Raw genomic sequence first — 18,717 nt, forward strand, 5'->3', positions numbered from 1 at the left:
CCAGCATGCTGGATAGTTGTTTCAAAGTCCACCATACACAGTATCTGGTTATCAAAGATATGTAAGTAGACTTTTGTGCACAGATTTTCTTCAACAGATACACTGCTGTTCAATAATATTTTTACATATTTACACATTTCCCATTTAAAAAAAAATTCTCCTTGTCCATTCAATTATTATTTTCCTGCTAATTTTTTTTCTGTTCATTTTTATTTTATTAATCATTAATATTTAAACTTTTTTTGTTTTTTTGTCAATAATATTTTTACATATTTACACGTTTCCATTTTTAAAAAGCACAAAAACACTTTTAATTTGTAAATAACTTTGCAAAGCATTGTACCAGAAACATAATCATTTTAAACAGGACAAATTCCAGAATAAAATGTTCACATCTTGTGTGCAACAACACTACTTGTTTTTACGCTAACACTGGTCAAAAAAAGAAAGTGTGTTTTGTTATGTATAATATACAATATATGTATTACATTGTTATCATCAGCAAACAAACATGCCCATAGCAGAATTGTAAAAATTGCTGTGGTCAATAGGGGGTAAACAGGTGTGAGAGATGAAGTGGTTAAAGTGGTATGTCTATAACTATCTGCCCAACAAAGACTTTGGACCAGGGGCGGAATGACCATGCCCGAGGGCCCAGGGTCAGTAGGGGGGCCCCAGGAGATGCCTCTAGTATCTTTCATAGGCTTTTTTGGGTGTGGTTTGAGTGTGGGTGAGGACACAGGGGCCCCATGATCTCCTATTGCCCGGGGGCCCCATGAGTTGTCAGTCCGCCCCTGCTTTGGACTCTCCCTTTAGTCTAGGTTCACACCTATTCAGGTTGCGCTTGATGTGTCTCTGCATTGCGTTTTTTATTTATTTATTTATTTATTTTCTTGTTGCTAGGCGCATTTTAAACACAGAAAAAATGCAGCAAAAATGCAATACATGCTTTTCTGCAGCATTTCCATTGAAGCCTATAGAACCAAAAGCGCAACGTTTTGCATTCAAAAAAGTCCCTGACCCTTTCCAAAAATGCACCGATTGAAAACGTGGAGATGTGAACATGTCCCATAGGAAATCATGTTAAATGATTACTGCAGAAAACGCTTAGGTGTGAACCTAGGGTAAAACAGGATAGTAAGTGAAAGTAATACTTGAACCTCTTTTTGAATTGCCTATTTTGCTTTTATTTCAGGAGCCATGTTTTATGAAGACATTCCCAATGAAGCATTTGGGCACTTCCTGTATAGAGGTAAGAGCACCTATTCCATTCAGTGTAATGACATGGTTTGCATAAATATATTTTTTATACCCGGTTTTCCTATGGTTAGGATGTATGCACTAGGGAAATGCAATGACAGAAAGCTACAACTAATTGTGATCATACATGATAAAACATTCTACACATCTTATGGAAATGGATTGCACTAGCATATTATTAATACAAGTTAAAAAAGAGATTTAGGCGCTAAAGAAACAAATATTGCTAAAGTCCTTTGTAGATTGTGGAATCATATAAAGAGTCTGTTAAAAGTCCAAAGTGGTATAGGTATAGATGGCGGCACCAGTGGCAGCATCCTCCAGAGGGAAGCAGTTGGATGAGTTGCCAATTTGCACTTTTAATAAATGGTATTGTTTTTACTGCTGCACTTAGTCTGGTGCCCCTTTGTGTTTTCTTATTATTAATACAAGAAATATCCTTTTCATCAAACTAGATGTTATCAAACTGATTTATTTCCATGTCAGCTTGAATGATTGTTCTCAAAGATTGTTTGAAAAGATACAGGATACCAGTTCTACCCACTTTTTTTGTAATTTTTCTGTGCTGTATTCAACTGCATGAGGTTAATCTTGTTCTGTAGTATAGAGACATCTAGTGGTGGTTTTGGGCCACTACAACTTGTTTATTATGTTATTTTAGGTTCCTCCTGATTTGTGCTAGTTAGTCCATTCCTAGATAGACCGTCGCCACTTTGTGCATGTTCCACAAGTTAGTGTTATTCACAGAGACAGGACTTAGGATATTCACGGTTTTCTTACACTTCAAAAGACTGGAAAACCATCCTCTGTACTGCAATTAGCTGAAGTTAAAGTATAACTAAAAGCAAAAGCTTTCTTTTTAGTTTTTGGAAAAGGATTAGAACAGCTGTCAGTTTGTATTGCTGTCTGTGCCCCCGTTTATCAAAGGCACCCTTTTCATTTGTCCTGTTTACCATTATCATTAAAAGTGAAAGAAAATCTACAAATTTTGGCTGTCACAAGAAAAGTATTAGAAGGGAAATTTTTCAATGGGGGACACTAGTTCTGGTTACCAGGGGGCTCCCAAGGAATTCCCTTAATTTGCAGGGATTTCCCCTCACTTCCTTTTTGTCTATAAGACAAGAAGTGAAGGGAAATCTCCGCAATGGGACACAGAAGGCAAAAAAAATTCTGACAGGGGTTATAACCCTCCCTTACTCCATCCAAAATGGAGTAGAAATGCATGTAGTGCATTTTTTATGCATTTTGCGCTTTTAACTTGCCCAGCAACAAGTAAAAAAAACATAAAAATGCTAAATGCAAAACACATCAAAAATGCATGTGCAAAAATGCAAAATGCACACGCAAAAAGCACTGCAGGAATGGATCAAACCAGGGGCGGACTGACAACTCATGGGGCCCCCGGGCAATAGGGGATCATGGGGCCCCTGTGTCCTTGCCCAAACTCAAAAAAGACTATGAAAAAGGTATCAGGGGCATCTCATGGGGCCCCCTACTGACCCCGGGCCCTCGGGCAGTGCCCGAGTTTCCAAATAGTCAGTCCAACCCTGGATCAAACACAAACTGCATAGGTATGAACCTAGCCTTAAGGGTTCACTCTATCCAATATGACTGTTTCTGTTTTGGTAGATGCTGGCCATTTTACCACCATGTGCAGCTGAGCACAACTTCCAGCCACTATGTGACCTATTTTAATTCTTTATATTCCTGATGAAGCTGTTTTCTGGAGCGAGTCTTTTTGTTTTCTTTGGGTCCTTCTTTGGGAGCACTTTTTGAATGCACATGGTATTCACTCCTCTCTCCCCCCTCTGTTTGGAGAGGTCTGTACTGTTTTACAGTGCAGCATTTGCATTCCTCAAGACAGTGAGGTATTTTTGGTGGATATGGTAATGTATGGGGCTTTTCCATGAGAGGCTGACATTTAAAGCCCGTGGATGAGTGTACCCTTACTACTTATCTGTAGCAAGATAGATTATACCAGTGATGGCGAACCTTTTTGAGCCCGAGTGCCCAAACTGCAACCCAAAACCAACTTATTTCTTTCAAAGTGCCAACACTGCAATGAAACCTGAATATCGAGCTTTTGGTTTAGAAAAAACAACTCGTACAGTAGTGCAAACTAATTAACAGTACAGGGATGACCAGAGACTGCGGACAGTACAGGGATGACCAGAGACTGCGGACACAGTACAGGGATGACCAGAGACTGCGGACACAGTACAGGGATGACCAGAGACTGCGGACACAGTACAGGGATGACCAGAGACTGCGGACACAGTACAGGGATGACCAGAGACTGCGGACACAGCACAGGGATGACCAGAGACTGGGGACACAGCACAGGGATGACCAGAGACTGGGGACACAGCACAGGGATGACCAGAGACTGGGGACACAGCACAGGGATGACCAGAGACTGCGGACACAGCACAGGGATGACCAGAGACTGCGGACACAGCACAGGGATGACCAGAGACTGGGGACACAGCACAGGGATGACCAGAGACTGGGGACACAGCACAGGGATGACCAGAGACTGGGGACACAGCACAGGGATGACCAGAGACTGGGGACACAGCACAGGGATGACCAGAGACTGGGGACACAGCACAGGGATGACCAGAGACTGGGGACACAGCACAGGGATGACCAGAGACTGGGGACACAGCACAGGGATGACCAGAGACTGGGGACACAGCACAGGGATGACCAGAGACTGGGGACACAGCACAGGGATGACCAGAGACTGGGGACACAGCACAGGGATGACCAGAGACTGGGGACACAGCACAGGGATGACCAGAGACTGGGGACACAGCACAGGGATGACTGCTGACCTTTGGGGAGGGAGGGGGAGCGGGTACCTGAATTTGACAGGTACCCGCTCTTACTTCCGCAGAGTTTTTTTTTTTTATCTTACCTGTTCCTCGATCCAGCCGCGCTCTGTCTTCCCGGCTTCTGTAGTGTGGGCGCTCGTCGGACAGCCGGATGCCCAGTGCGCATGCGCGAGAAGCGCTGCGCTTTGTGATTGGTCCGGCGGCTTCTGGGATCTGTCATGTGTCCCAGGTACCGCCTTACCATTCACAAGGAGCACTGCTTCTTGTGCATGCGCACTTGGGACCCGGCTGTCACGCACACTACAGCCGGGAAGACAGCGCGCCGCTGGATTCTCCTGGCGTGCCCACAGATAAGGCTCGGCGTGCCGGCTGTGGCACGCGTGCCACGGGTTCGCCACCACTGGATTATACTATTCAATTCATTTTATCCATGGGGTAACTCCATTTTCTTAACAGAGATTATATATTCAAGCTGATAGGTTTGTGATCAAACTACAGTGCCTCTTTGTATGCCGTCACTTCATCTAAAATGGTATGGTATTGGATTTGGTCTGGTGTTATTAACCATTTGGATGGAAAGTAATTAATTTTAATGGTATTCAGTTATATTGGTGTGCGCAGTACATTCCACTCCAATAGGCATTAATTACAGCTGGGCATACATTTTTTATATATTTGAATAAAGGTTATATTTTAGATTCATCAGTTGGCCAGATGGTGCGTAGGGAAACGTACTCTCGTTCCGTATAGATTTGTTATTTGCCAAAAATGATGATTTACAATTAGGGCTTAGTTCAATAGCTGAAAAAAAACCAGTCTGTTAGGGATAAGGCTACCAAATTAGGATACATACTTTTTTCTGCTTTCTATTTATATCCTCTTCATTTTAAAACCACAAAGGATGTTAGGGAACCAATAGGAACTGTAGCTAGTATGCTCCTAAAACTCTTTAACCTCATACTGGTAAAATCTGTGGTTCAGCCTGGGTTCACATATATGCGGTGCGGTATATTGCATGTGATTCGCACAGGAACTGCACCACATTCCTGTGCAAATCACAAGCGATTTGTGTGCGGGGCGATTGCAGCCATACATTTTGTATGGCTCTAATCACACCGCACCCACACCAAAAACGTGCAGGACCCTTTTTTTGGTCCGTACTAAAATCAGATCACATGGGTATTCACACCTATGCGATCCGATTCTGCACATTGCACCGCATTTTGCGGACCGCATTCAGGGTGTTGTTAACATACACACCCACAGAGGTTTGCATGAACAGGGTGTGATTCTGATGCGGTGTGGAAATCGCAACAGAAAATGCTGTGAATTCCGCACCACATCAGTGTGAACCAGGGCTCAAGGGCAATGCAAAATTTTGGTCTGCAACTTGGAGTTGAAGGGAATTTTGATTGATTCCCTCATTTCTAGCTTTAGTCTCAGCAAAGAGTATTTCCTTTTCTATAATGAATAGTCACCTGGAGCTGCCGGTAGCATATACCAGTGCCAAGGAGCAAATATCTAATGCCTAGTACACACGATGAGAAAATCAGATGAAAAATACCATTTTCAGAGCAATTGTCTAGATTTTCTAGAATACATTACATTATCTTGAGGTCATCACAGAGGACAAGGGGGCACTCTTTACGTCTGGAGGAAAATAAATTTAATCTCCAAATACAGAAAGGTTTCTTCACAGTAAGAGCTGTGAAAATGTGGAATAGACTCCATCAAGAGTTGGTTCTGGCCAGCTCAGTGGGTTGCTTTAAAAAAGGCCTGGATTCTTTCTTAGATACACAGAATATAACTGGTTACTGGTTACAGGTAAACTTGATCCAGGGAATATCCGATTGCCTCTCAGGGATCAGGGAGGAATTTTTTCCCCTGCAGGAGCAAATTGGATCATGCTTTGCTGGGCTTTTTTGCCTTCCTCTGGATCAACTGTGGATATAGGATTATAAGTTTTTCTTTTTTTTTTTTGGTTGAACTGGATGGACTTTTGTCTTTTTTTTTCAGTCAGACTAACTATGTAACTATTACATCTTTGTGGGTATTGTATTCTGTCTTACAAGAATTTTCGTAACTTTAGTAACCTATTCGTATGTGTTATGAGGCTAGCATGAAAAAAACAAGAAAAAAACAGTCTGATATTCTCATCGTGTGTACGAGGCTAAATTCTAAGCTTCTCAAACTGTTTTTCACTTATGATGGTGGAAAGGATAGTAAAAAAAAGAGCATTTGTAAAACACCTGAAATTCTCAAACCTACCTTAAGATGGAGACAAAGATCAAGGATTATGATCCTCAGTAAACCTAGACTTTGAAATGCATTGGAGCTGATTTACTAAAGCAGGGGGGAATGGTCTTTTTTTTTTTTCAGTAAATCAAGCCTTTTATGTATATTGTCCATTTCAGACTGCAGCTTAGGCAGACCCTTCAGCCTTTAATGCATATAAATATACTGCATTGTTCTCATACTCAAATTCACCTGTCAGTACGACAATAAACAATGATTACACAAGGCTATTATGCTGAACATTTGTTTGCTGCTGACAAAACAAAATGCACTTTTTTTCTTTTGGAATGCATTTTCCCATTATTTTGGGTTTTTTTTCAGGTTTACCTTCAAGCTTTTTTTATACTTTCGTTCTTTTTTTTATACTTTCGTTTTAATTTTTATGATTGTACATTGTAAACGTATCACTACAAGACAATATATGGCACATTTGTCACATCCAACAGCAATAGTGGCAATAAAAGTTTCTAAAGAAGACTAGTTATTATGCTTTTGAAAAATTGCCAGGATAAGGGACATTGTTAAAAATTAACCTTTCAAGTTGGATATAAATCCTGAGGTCTTCATATCATACAATATCTTATAAATTTATGCACACGGTTGAGAGTAGGCCAAATTATGGGTTGAGCTGAATCTGGTGCCTAATGAAATAATAAAAGTCACTCAAGGAAATTTACAGGGGTGGCAGGAATGTAGGGGGTCAGGGGATGGTGCTTTAAAGTAGAAAGCAAAGTGATTAATGGATGTAGGAGGATGCACTAGGCAGGGAGAGAGGCTCTTAGAACCCCAGGAGGGACAACATTAGAAAGGAGAAGGGTGAGGGGCATATGAAGGTGCAGTTATGCGATGGAGGTTGCATCAAGGCTTTAAAGAAGATCCCAGGTATGGATATTCTATACATAGTTATATTGATGCAGCTTGGACCAATGTAACTATGTACAGGTATACAGTGGATGTAAAAAGTCTACACACCCCTGTTAAAATATTACACAAATGTTACAACATCATAGAAACCTGACATTTTAACAGGGGTGTGTAGACTTTTTATGTCCACTGTATACTGTACCTGCCCAATGCCCCTGGAAGATGGCAGTTACTGTAGTTTAACATCTGTTTCTAGGTCCCTGCAGCAGCTGGCCTACTGCATTCTGAACACAGGAGGTCAGCCACTTAGCTTGAGAGATAGAGAGGCAGGGCGGTGCAAAGCATTCTCTGAATGGCACCTGTACTGAGCGGCTGACCTCCCGTGTTCAAGATGGAATTCTTCTTTAAACTTCAGTCAGAAAGAAGCTATTTGAACTCATCCATACAAGAAGATTGAGTCCAAGCTTTTTTTTTAAACCTTTGAAAAAAAATATTTTGTTAATATTTATTAATAAGTTAATAAAGATAATACAAAGTCTATAGGTAACCATTATCTAAATATAGCAATTATACACAAGGTTTATATTCCAAAAAATACTTCTAGAGGACATAGGGAGGGAGAGGGTTAATTTTGTAAAGAAAAAACGCTCTCCTTTTTTTTCTCTCTCTTTGCATTTTCTCATATATGGATACTTTAGAAAGGGGTCATTGGCAGTAGGTTCAGTATCCAATAGACCTCTGAAGCGGCTTTATATAATATTTTGTAAGGAATCGTGCATTGGCAGAACAGTGGCTAAGTGGTTAGCACTTCTGCCTAGCAGCACCAGCGTTGACAGTTCAAATCCCATCCATGGTACTACCTTCGTGGAGTTTGCATGTTCTCCCTGTGCCTGTGTGGGTTTCCTCTGGCTTTCTCCCTAGCTCCAAAGACTGGTAGGTTAATTGGCCCCTGTCTAAATTAGCCTTAACCTCCCTGGCAGTATGATTATTTCAGATTTTTGGTGCTGAAAGCGGTACCATTTTTTTGCATGGACATATGTATTTTTTTTATTGTAGGCCTGTAATTTAGGAATAACTCCCTGAAATCTGTCCAAACAAGAGTCTAGTAAACATTCCGGGTAGGATAAAACTTGAAACACAAAATCATAAATTATAATTTAATAAATACTCATAAAAAATAATATTATAATAATAAATTTAATTAAATAATATAATCAAACCAAAAACACTGAAATTTGAAATATAGCGCCAAGTTCGCACATCGCTGAGCAAAGTCGCAAAATCATTTTCAGTGTCTGATGACGAATTTCCCCCATGAATTATTAGCACTCAATTCTGCAAGTGGTTCTGATTTACTATCGCTGTTCTCTAGTTGGTCTAAAACTGACTTTGACCCCCCTAAAGGGACGCTTTTTGGACGCCATGGACTTTTCTAAGTTTCCAGGCAGAAAGAACAGTCAAAATGCAGGCAGGGCACAGGACAAAGCACTAGGGACAAAATGTATGTGAAATGCTTTGATACAGGAATGTTTTGCTATGAAATAATTGTTTTAAAAAAAATGTCATTTTGTTTAAATTTTCAAATTTGCTGCCGGTTCCGGCGCCCGTACGTCCCGACGTCACAGGGACCGGAACACGGAAGCCAGATGCCAGCATCGGCCGGAGGAGATGGCTGGGGACGCTGCAGGGGACGCATCGCGGGAGCGAAGGACAAGGTAAGCGCTGTAGGGAATCCCTGTGCAACGCCGCATGGTAAGCCCGAGTGTAGCTCGGGGTTACCGCTTTTGGTACTGAAACTTTACCCCGAGCTACACTTGGGAATACCTCCAGGGAGGTTAATGTGCATGAATGTGAAATACAGTCTATAGATTATACACTCCTTGAGGGTTAGGGACTGATTTGAATGTATAATACATACACTATATTGCCAAAAGTATTGGGACACCTCTCCAAATCATTGGATTCAGGTGTTCCAATCACCTCCATGGCCACTGGTGTATAAAATCAAGCGCCTAGGCATGCAGACTGCTTCTACAAACATTTGTGAAAGAATGGGTTGCTCTCAGGACCTCCGTGAATTCAAGCATTGTATCTTCATAGGTTGCCACCTGTGTAATAAGTCCATCAGTGAAATTTCCTTGTTACTAAATATTCCGCAGTCAATGGTTAGTGGTATTATAACAAAGTGGAAGTAACTGGGAACAACAGCAACTCAGCCACCAAGTGGTAAGCCACCTAAAATGACAGAGAAAGGTCAGCGCATGCTTAAGCGTACAGTGCTCAGAGGTCGCCAATTGTCTGCAGAGTCAATAGCTAAAGACCTCCAAACTTCATGTGGCCTTCAGATTAGAACAATAACATTGCATAGAGAGCTTCATGGAATGGGTTTCCATTGCCCAGCATGTCACATGCCTGGTGAAGGGGTCCTGCAAGACTCAGAAAAGTTTCCTTGCTGTAACTATGTAAAGCCTTTTTGGACCCATATTGGAAATCCTTGGTGACATTCCTCCCTGGTGTCATAATTGATCACATGTACAGCATTATGACAATTGCAGATCACACAGATGCTAAGATGGCAGAGGCACAGGCAGAGCTGCTCAGGACCGAGCCCACATGAGTGCCTCCATAGAAATTGACTTATTAATAAAACGGTAATAAAATAAAATGTGTATGGACAAGCTGGAGGGTCTCGCGGCTACTCCTTGTTTGTGAACACCACCTGAATTTTTCATTGTGTTTAAGTGCAATTCTTTTATAATAAACATTTTAAGTTGGTACATGTTGTGTTCTCGCCTTCTCTGCACATAATATATACCTTTGTGGATGAGTTCCCAGAGCAAAACTGAGTGGAACACTTTTTTTATTTACTAAAGCTGGAGAGTGCAAAATCAGGCTCACTTCTGCATAGAAACCAATCAGCTTCCAGGTTTTATTCCCAAAGCTTGATTAAACAAGCTGAGGTTAGAAGCTGATTGGTTTCTATGCAGAAGTGAGCCTGATTTTGCACTCCCCCCCCCCCCCCTTGAGGTGGACACAGCTGCTGTTTTTTTACTAGGACCGGAAGTGATATGATATATTTAGATTATTTTTAATGGAGGTTGAGCAGAGTTGCACTTTCATTTGATGTTTGTTTCGCTTAGTGGGAATGATTTATGATTATATAGCATTGTACAATATTGTTTATTGTTGGGTAAAATTGAGTTTTATATGCACTTTAATTTGCTAATTTTGCACACTTGCTTTTTTGCTAAATTTTTGTGTGGATTTTAGTATTAACTAAATGTTTGTATGAATTTTAAAAAGACAGTACACTAGTTTATTTCACTTGTATGTTTTAGAATCTAGTATTCACGGTTCCTCAGTGCAGCAGTCTGGCTTTATATATCCAAGTGCGAGGGTTTGATACTATTAATTAATACACAGAATGTAAAGTGTTACTAAACCCAGGACCCTGCATTCACTCTATCTGCTCTTCCACAGTACACTGAACATAGAAATGCAATTATTTTAGTATATATAAACACTAATGACCTTTTCTCATCGGCAGTTAGAGCAGTCTTGTGACTTCAACAGAGCACTGGTTAAAGCTTGTATGAGGAGTTTTCTTCTTTCTGCTCTAGGGAGATGCAGAATCCCCTGACCTCTGTCTGGGCAGTGCTGATTGACCCTGTGATGATCACACCCTCCCAAACCTCTCTAGCAATATACGCCAAACTGAGCATGTGCAGAGTGTCTCCACACAACATGTCTTATCAGGAAATAAGAGGGAGGCATTGGAAGAAGGGGAGGATAAGAGAAGTCAGGATCAAACAGCATTTTTATACAATGCAGAGGATTAACCCCTTAGGTTCCACAGTGCGTATATCAAACATGCTTTACTGCATATATAGACTGATTTTAATCTTGTGGGTTTAGTAACACTTTAACAAATACATAACATCTCTCTGTTACACTTCAAAATGTAACAACATATATATAGAACATATTGTAGTCAGATGCCTAGATAAAGTTTTGGTATGTTCTGTACTCCGCCCAGTTCCACTTTCCAGATCATGAGAGTGGAAGTTGCTGTTCAGGCTTCCAGATGTTTGTGTCTGTTATTTCAATAAGCCAATTAGGAGTAGTGTCTTGCCCAACCAAATGATCATTAACAGGTACTAACTTACTCATATGCCAATTTAATCCATCCTGCAGTCTATAAATTACTGGCCCCAGATGGCCGTGGGTTTGCGGATTTGAGGAATAGATAGACTGGGGTTAAATTTTGACTTGGTTGGTTATCTTCACACACTAGCCAAGAATAAGGATAATTGTTTTGGTGTTTCTTTTTGCATCACTAAGTTGTTGCTTTCATCTGGTACCTCTCCAATCCAGCTTGCAGGTTTCTGAGTTCTGCTACTTTATTTGGTGGCTTCAAATTTGTGATTGGGGTTTGCAGATCCTGATCTATCATCAGTTTTGCTACTGAGCAAGCATGGTTCACAAATGTGAGTGAAAGGTTCTATTTGGTTATCTATACCACCACACCTGCTTCTCTGATGACCTTCATAAGCAAGTTTTAGAATTGATTATCTCAGTGCAGTTGGCATTACTGCTCTGTGTCCTCTTAAAAGGCAATCATCCTTCCAAGATGACAACTCAGTTCTTGCTTGGTAGTATGGCTGAACATGTCCTGGCAAGGCAGGTGCAGTCACCAGGTCCTGTGGTGTAATTATGAAGACTGGTGAACTGGATATCTCATATGTTTGCTCTTCTTCTTGGTTTTCCTGTCCCTTTTCTTCTTGGTCTTCCTGTCCCTCTTCTGGTTTCAGGACAACACAGGAAAGATAATCAGCCACAAGATTTAACTTCCCTGGCTTAAAGCAAATGTCAAAGTTGTACTTCAACAGGATGTCTAACCAACTATGTATGCGAAGAGGACAGAGGCCAGACCCGGACACTGACAGCAAGGATGTTAGGTCTTGGAGATCAGTTCTCAGGGTAAACTTTTCTACCACAAAGGGATGCCAACATTCAGATGCCCATGTACATGCCAATGTCTCAAGTTCACCTGCAGAATATTTTTTGTCATCTGGGGAAAAAGTTACAGTTTATGTACCTATGTGAATATCTCCATTAAAACAATGCAGCTGCATTCTGATCTGTAGCTAAAATGTTTTAATAAAGTACTGTGGGAACTCGCTTCAAATGGTAGAGCTTGGTTAAACGCACACAGCAACTCTCTTTCTTTTTAAGGCCTTTTTAGCCCACTTTTATTTAAAGAAAATGTTCCACAAAGCTTCCCACGCAGGGGTATCCACCATCAATATAAACAAAATTCAGCCTCCTGGCTCTCTCAGCTATACACAATCTTCCACTGGCCTTCCTCTTCAGGCTTACATCTGGCTCCTGCAGACTCTTTCAAAAAATATGGCTCTCGCACACAGCTGGCCACTAGCACACAGCTAGTCTCGAGCAGCCCCTTGCTGCTTTTCGCTTCCACCTCTCCTAGGTTAAGCCCACCTGTCTCCTATCTGCCGGGGTGGAGCCCAGAACCCTGGTCCTGACTCTATGAAAAGGCCTGCACACACCTGTGCAATTAGTCTCTTGGCCATTCCCAAAACCTGGTCCCAGGATTGGAGATTTCATCCCTCCCAGATCTCTTTGAAATCTCCAGGCTCCAGATCCCAAAATGGACCTTACAAACAAAGGAAGAAAGTGAAAAGCCACTTTCCTCTGCATCCATCACTTACCCTGGAGCCCCTCAACCGGCCTTGTTGAGAATCCTGGGTAACAGATCGCCACACTGTCACAGTACATATATAGACTGCAAAGCCCTTTTATAGTTCTGTAAAATGGCAGTACAAATATGCAGAACTTACATACGCAGTGTGCTCGAAGATTGTTCTAAAATCATGTCCCCTTAGGATTACAGTGGACCTCCAGATAGGGTGCTGTGCTAGCGATTTAGACCATAAGGATGTGCCAATTAAAAGGCAGGCCGAGCAAAAGGGTCCATCCCGAAACTCCAAAAAATATCCAGGGATTCTGTGGACCACCCCTAAACTATCCCAACTCCTCAGTATCCTGTTCCTGCACTAATCCTATCTCTCCCTAGTCAGTGGGTCTCTGTCTCTATCTCACACTCCCCACACTGTTGGGTGCACCAAAATTCCCTTACATATTGCCTCTTTGTGTCCAAAATGGCCACTCAATCTTGGGAGAGCTCTGTGTCCAATCAGACCTCTAAGATGGATGCTAGGAGCCCAGTACAGAGGACAAGTCATTCTTCTATAAGGTTCCCCTAGGGCCAGAGAATTTGCTGTTTTTACTTCTGGCAGCTAATCAAGAAATGAGTGGATGATCTGCAGATCACCACTTTGCTCCCTGTTTTGCCACCAGCTTAAGCAATGACTCCACTCACTGCAGTATAGCAGCGGTTGCAGACACATAACCCAACTACACCTCTGCTTTGTTTCTCTGACAGTTTGTCGATACAGAGCTGATTCTAAAGTTACCTAAATGTTTCCCTATACAGCCAAGAGTTATTGGTGGGCTTTGATTCTTTTTGGGGATGAGCTCAGGTGTGTTCAGATTCTGGCCCAAACCCACCAGAGCAATCCCAAGAGGAAGCTGTCATCTGCACTGAGCTAATCATAAGTGGTTAAGTCATTCCCCACCCCGCAGTGTGTTTACTTCGGCCTTTGGGAAAAGGAATGCCTTGGACGTCTATTATTTGCCCAGTACTGATGACGGCTTGGTGGTGGGACTGCCCAGGTGGGTTCAGACTAGAAGCCAAACACTCCTGAGCTCATCCCTATTCCTTTTTAGCTGCATTAGACAACCTAAAAAGACTACATCCTGCGATCCTGCAGCTTTTAACCTCCAATATGTCAGTTGCTGAGTGATGGGACAACAAATCACTAGAATTGCTTCAACACAGACCTTCCATTGATCTACCTAGGAACAAAAATGCTAAGGAGAGCAGTTCAAATCACTTGTGTGACATGGCTTTAAATCGCAACCCCTTTTTTTGTTCAAGTATAGAAATCTAATAAACAAAAGGAATATTTTTCTTCCATCATTTCCTTGTGTATGGAACTGCTCCTCCCAGAAGAATATTCTAGAAGAAGCAGAATTCAGATTCCTTGCTGCTTGTTGTAATCAGTAGTAGACAGAAGGAGCAGCACATAGTGTAATCTAATCCTGTGCTATTACTTGCCACTGGCTTGCTGCACATTGAGAATTGTCCCCACTGAATTCATCTTCTGTTCTTTATTTTTCCTAACATAATATCCAGCTATTTTTAACATCTGCCACAAACAATTGCACATAACAAACCGACAAATTTTCTGCTGCCAGTGGCTAATTCAGTACAGAACCTGTATAAATACAACTTGCACTGAACATATCATTAAACTAATTATAATCACACCTGTCACCTTCTCCCAGGTATTACAGGAGCCTGCGTTGTCCGTCACCATGTAGTAGATGATCATATAATCTCACACTGTGCTGCAATAGCATACTGTAGGCTCCATTCACCAAGCTTTATATGAGGATTGGGATCTTTTATTTTCAGCACGGTGCCTGTAATTTCTATTGGATTCAGCTGAAAATAAGGATCCTAAAGCAAGCCATACATTATACACTTTTCTTTGGTTGCAGGAAACAAAATAGCTTGATTCCCCCATCAACACAGTGAGTGTTGATGGAGGAATCCCTCCCACAGGGCTATTGTGTTCTGCCATAGTGGCAGTGATTGAAAGATAAAACCCTACAGACTGGTTGTACGGAGTGTCCTTTCACACCATACCTGCACTAAAATCACGAAGGAATGCGCTGTGCGTTCCTGTGCAGTTCAACCGGCATGCAAAATGCACTGATTTTGTGATCTGCAGCAGGTGTAAATAAAATGTTAATGACACCCCAAACACAGGTTTCAAACACAATGCGTTTGCCCACACCTGCCATGTGCAGGTTTTGTACCATGTGATCTGGTTACACTGCGTTTTAAAAAGTAGTGCGTGCAATTTCAGTCCATTAACAATGAATGGGAGTGAAATCGCACTGCACAGAACTGCTTGTGAATTGCAGAGGAACACACAGAGCATTCCTGTGCAATTCAGATGGGGGCATGGTGTGAACTGGCCCTCAAGCCCGATTGATGGAGCAACTTCAGTACAACCAGCATGCCCATAGATGGATTGAATCTCGTTTGTTCCCTATGGATGGCTTTAGGCTACATTTGCACGGGTGATTTGGTAGTACTGCTGTGGCCACACCACAACTGCATGCAATGCATATGGCTGTGGCACAGTGGTGTAGACTTACAGGGTTAAGACTGGGTTCACACTCGAGCATTGCTGGACACCACATGTGACTCGCAGAGAAATCGCACTGCATGTTGATATCTGTGCGGTACGATTTGAGCCATAAATTGAGCCATATAGTTTGTATTGCATAAATTTTGTATTGCTCAAATCGCATCCACACCAAAATGGTGCAGGACCCTTTTTTTCCTCGCCTGAATCGCATCGCATGGGAGTAACTTAGGCTTTAACCTTTATTACCAAATAGAACCATTATTAACCATTAACAGAACAACATGCTTAGTCTTAGACACAAGCAGCAATATATTACACCAAGCAAATGACAGTTTACCAACCACTGTCCACCCACATTAAGATAGACTGCAACAAGGGAAAATGGGGGAGAGGGGGAAGCAGATCAGAAGATCTAAAAGGAAGGCTGAAGATAATCCAAAGGTGAACCCTGATGACAGCCTAATGCACTATCCAAAAGATGTTTAATAAAAATCTAAAATAAAACTACTCACAAGCATAGAAGAAAACATGCTTATCTTGCCACACTTCTGTGGCCAAATGGAACAATCTCCCAGGCACAGGGGAGCCACATCTGGGTCCCTGAAGGCTGATGCATTTTGAAGGAATATCCTTCTTCCTCAGAGCCTGTCTCAACATTTTCGACAATCCCATGGTGCCACTTTTCTGGTTTTCTCTTTTGTGGCTTTAACATGAGATGAGGGTTAGTTACAGTGGGCTGGTCTTCAACATTTTTTTTTCCATTCACAAATGTCCACCTCTTGAAGATAACATCATAACCCACAAGTTTATGATTTATTATAATCCTGTTTTCCTCAATGGGCACCAAGAAAACAATTGTATCATAAATACAAAAATCTTTGTTTTTCTTTACAGGTACATTTTTTCATTTACTAAGAAAATGTGATTCTTACATGGGGAAGTGACCAGGACATTATAAGCAGGTCTTGCAATTTACTGCAAGGTCCTCCTTAAGCTTGGGTTCACATTGATGTGGTGTGGAATTCACAGCATTTTCTGTGCGAATTCCGCACCGCATCAGAATCGCACCCCATTCATGCGAACAAAGTGTGAAGTGATAGTGGGCACCCTAATAAAGTTCTCTCAAATAAAACCCTATCTCTGCACCCTTAGCCTTCATTCCTGTACCTTCACACCTCAAATCACCTCAAATCCTGCACCTCCACACCTCAGATCACCCCAATTCCTGCACCTTTGTACCTCAGATCACCTCAATTCCTGCACCTTTGCACCTCAGATCACCTCAATTCCTGCACCTTTGCACCTCAGATCACCTCAATTCCTGTACCTTTGCACCTCAGATCACACCAATTCCTGCACTTTCACACCCCAGATCAACCCTTATTCCTGCAACTTCACATCTCTGATCACCCCAAATCCTTTTGCACCTCAGATCAGGCTCAATTCATGTTTCTTCACTCCCCAGAACAGACCCAAATCCTGCACCATCACAACTCAGATCTCTCCAATTCCTGTACTTTCACACCCCAGACAGCCACCTTTACACTTCAGATTAGCTGCAATTTCTGCACTTTCACACCTCTGATCAAGCCCAATTCCTGCACTTCTAGACCTCAGATCAACTCAAATTCCTGTATCTCCAGGCCTCAGATCACCCCAATTCCTGCACATTCACACTACAGATCACCCCAATTCCTGCACCTTTGCATCCCGGCTTACACTAATGCCTGCACCTTTACCTGTCAGATCACCACAATGTCTGTACTTTTGCACCCCAGATCAGTCCCAACTCCTGCACCATCACATCTCATATCGGCCCCAAATCCTGCACCTTCTGGCATAAATGGACCAAGCCATCTCCACATAGATACTCCAGAAATGAAAACCGGCCAATGCTCCAGTCAAGACAACACCACCTGTACCATACAGTAGAATTGGAGAATTGAGTCCCGATTCCTGCAGTTCCTAATTCCTTTTTCTAAAGTGGTAGTTACCAATATCTGATCTGAAGCTGTAGTTCTCAATATAAGGTCTAAAGTAGTAGTTACCAAACCTTGTTTTAAAGTAGTAGTTCTTCCTATTTCTATGCCACAGTAAATGGCAGCGGCAGGAATCTGCTGATTCTTGCTGCTGTTTTTGACACTTGTGAACTGCTAGCTGTCACCAAACAGTGGACTTTTGTGACAAGTTGGCAGCGGCCATAGCTATTTGTGGCTGTTCGCAGAACCTGCGATTACCTGTGGTGATCACTGCTGAATGCACACAAAGTGTGTGTTTAGCAGCAATCACCGTGGGTAATCACTGACTGTGTGAACAGTCACGAATAGCTGCAGCACCCAGTAAGCTGTCATTATAGTGTACTGTATGGGCTTGGTGGCTGCGGCTAACTGCTCACTGGTGTCAAAAAACAGCAGCAGGAACCAGCAGATTGCTGCTGCTGCCATTTGCACCGTGGCTGAATGCCCGTGTGAATGTAGACTAAATTAGTTCCCAATAGCTGTTATGTCAGAAAAGCTGTGCTGTGGAAAGGGTTATTAGCCATTTGAAGATAAACCTCTCTGGCTACATCCCCTCCAAGCTGAGTCAGGCACATGGATGCTGAGGGCGAGAAATGTTAGGAGGGAGGGAAGTACACCAATAGTAAAAGCCTGTCCATGAGTCGGCTCAGGCTAAAAGTGTGCTGTACCACAGAGGAGGAAAAATACTGAATATAATTACCCTTTCAAAGTGAGAATTTATCAGCCTTGGGAATCTGACTCGACTCAGCTTCAGGAACCGACACCAGCAGGAATAGAGGTGAGCAGGCACCAGCCACGCTACTTCTTCTGTATGCAGCTGCTGGCCAGCTTTATTTTTTGGGTGGTGGGTCTCCTAGGACTCCCCTTGGGTGCTGGCTGGATGATGTTGCATGCCACCTCTGGCACTAGTGCCCGGGATTGCCTACCCTGCATTAAAGTATATGTAGGATATTAAAATGTTAAAAATTATATTTATTAGTGGCAGGTTCACTTACAATGGCAGTAAATATGCTTCTTATGTAAAAAAAAAAAAAAAGTGCAGCATTACCTTGCAAACTAATCATGAATAATAGTACTATATGAGAAAAAAACATAAATTTGGTGCAAAGTGAAAAGATCTTTACAATCAATTAGTAT

The 18,717-nt window shown here is 42.1% G+C and overlaps 1 protein-coding gene across 1 annotated transcript in view; it reads left to right on the plus strand.

Annotated features, from left to right (window-relative positions):
• The first annotated feature begins 1,201 nt into the window (after window positions 1–1,201).
• LOC149451178 (galactoside alpha-(1,2)-fucosyltransferase 2-like) overlaps window positions 1,202–18,717 on the plus strand; it is a 213,105-nt gene continuing 195,589 nt past the window's right edge. The window contains exon 1 of the mRNA XM_089691010.1: window positions 1,202–1,252. The gene's annotated coding sequence lies outside the window, so the exon portion shown is untranslated. The remainder of the gene's footprint in view (window positions 1,253–18,717) is intronic.

The sequence above is a fragment of the Staurois parvus genome, unplaced genomic scaffold (genome assembly GCF_062004578.1).
Source record: "Staurois parvus isolate SC_StPar_1 unplaced genomic scaffold, SC_StPar_1.0 ptg000548l, whole genome shotgun sequence".
Taxonomy (NCBI): Eukaryota; Metazoa; Chordata; class Amphibia; order Anura; family Ranidae; genus Staurois; species Staurois parvus.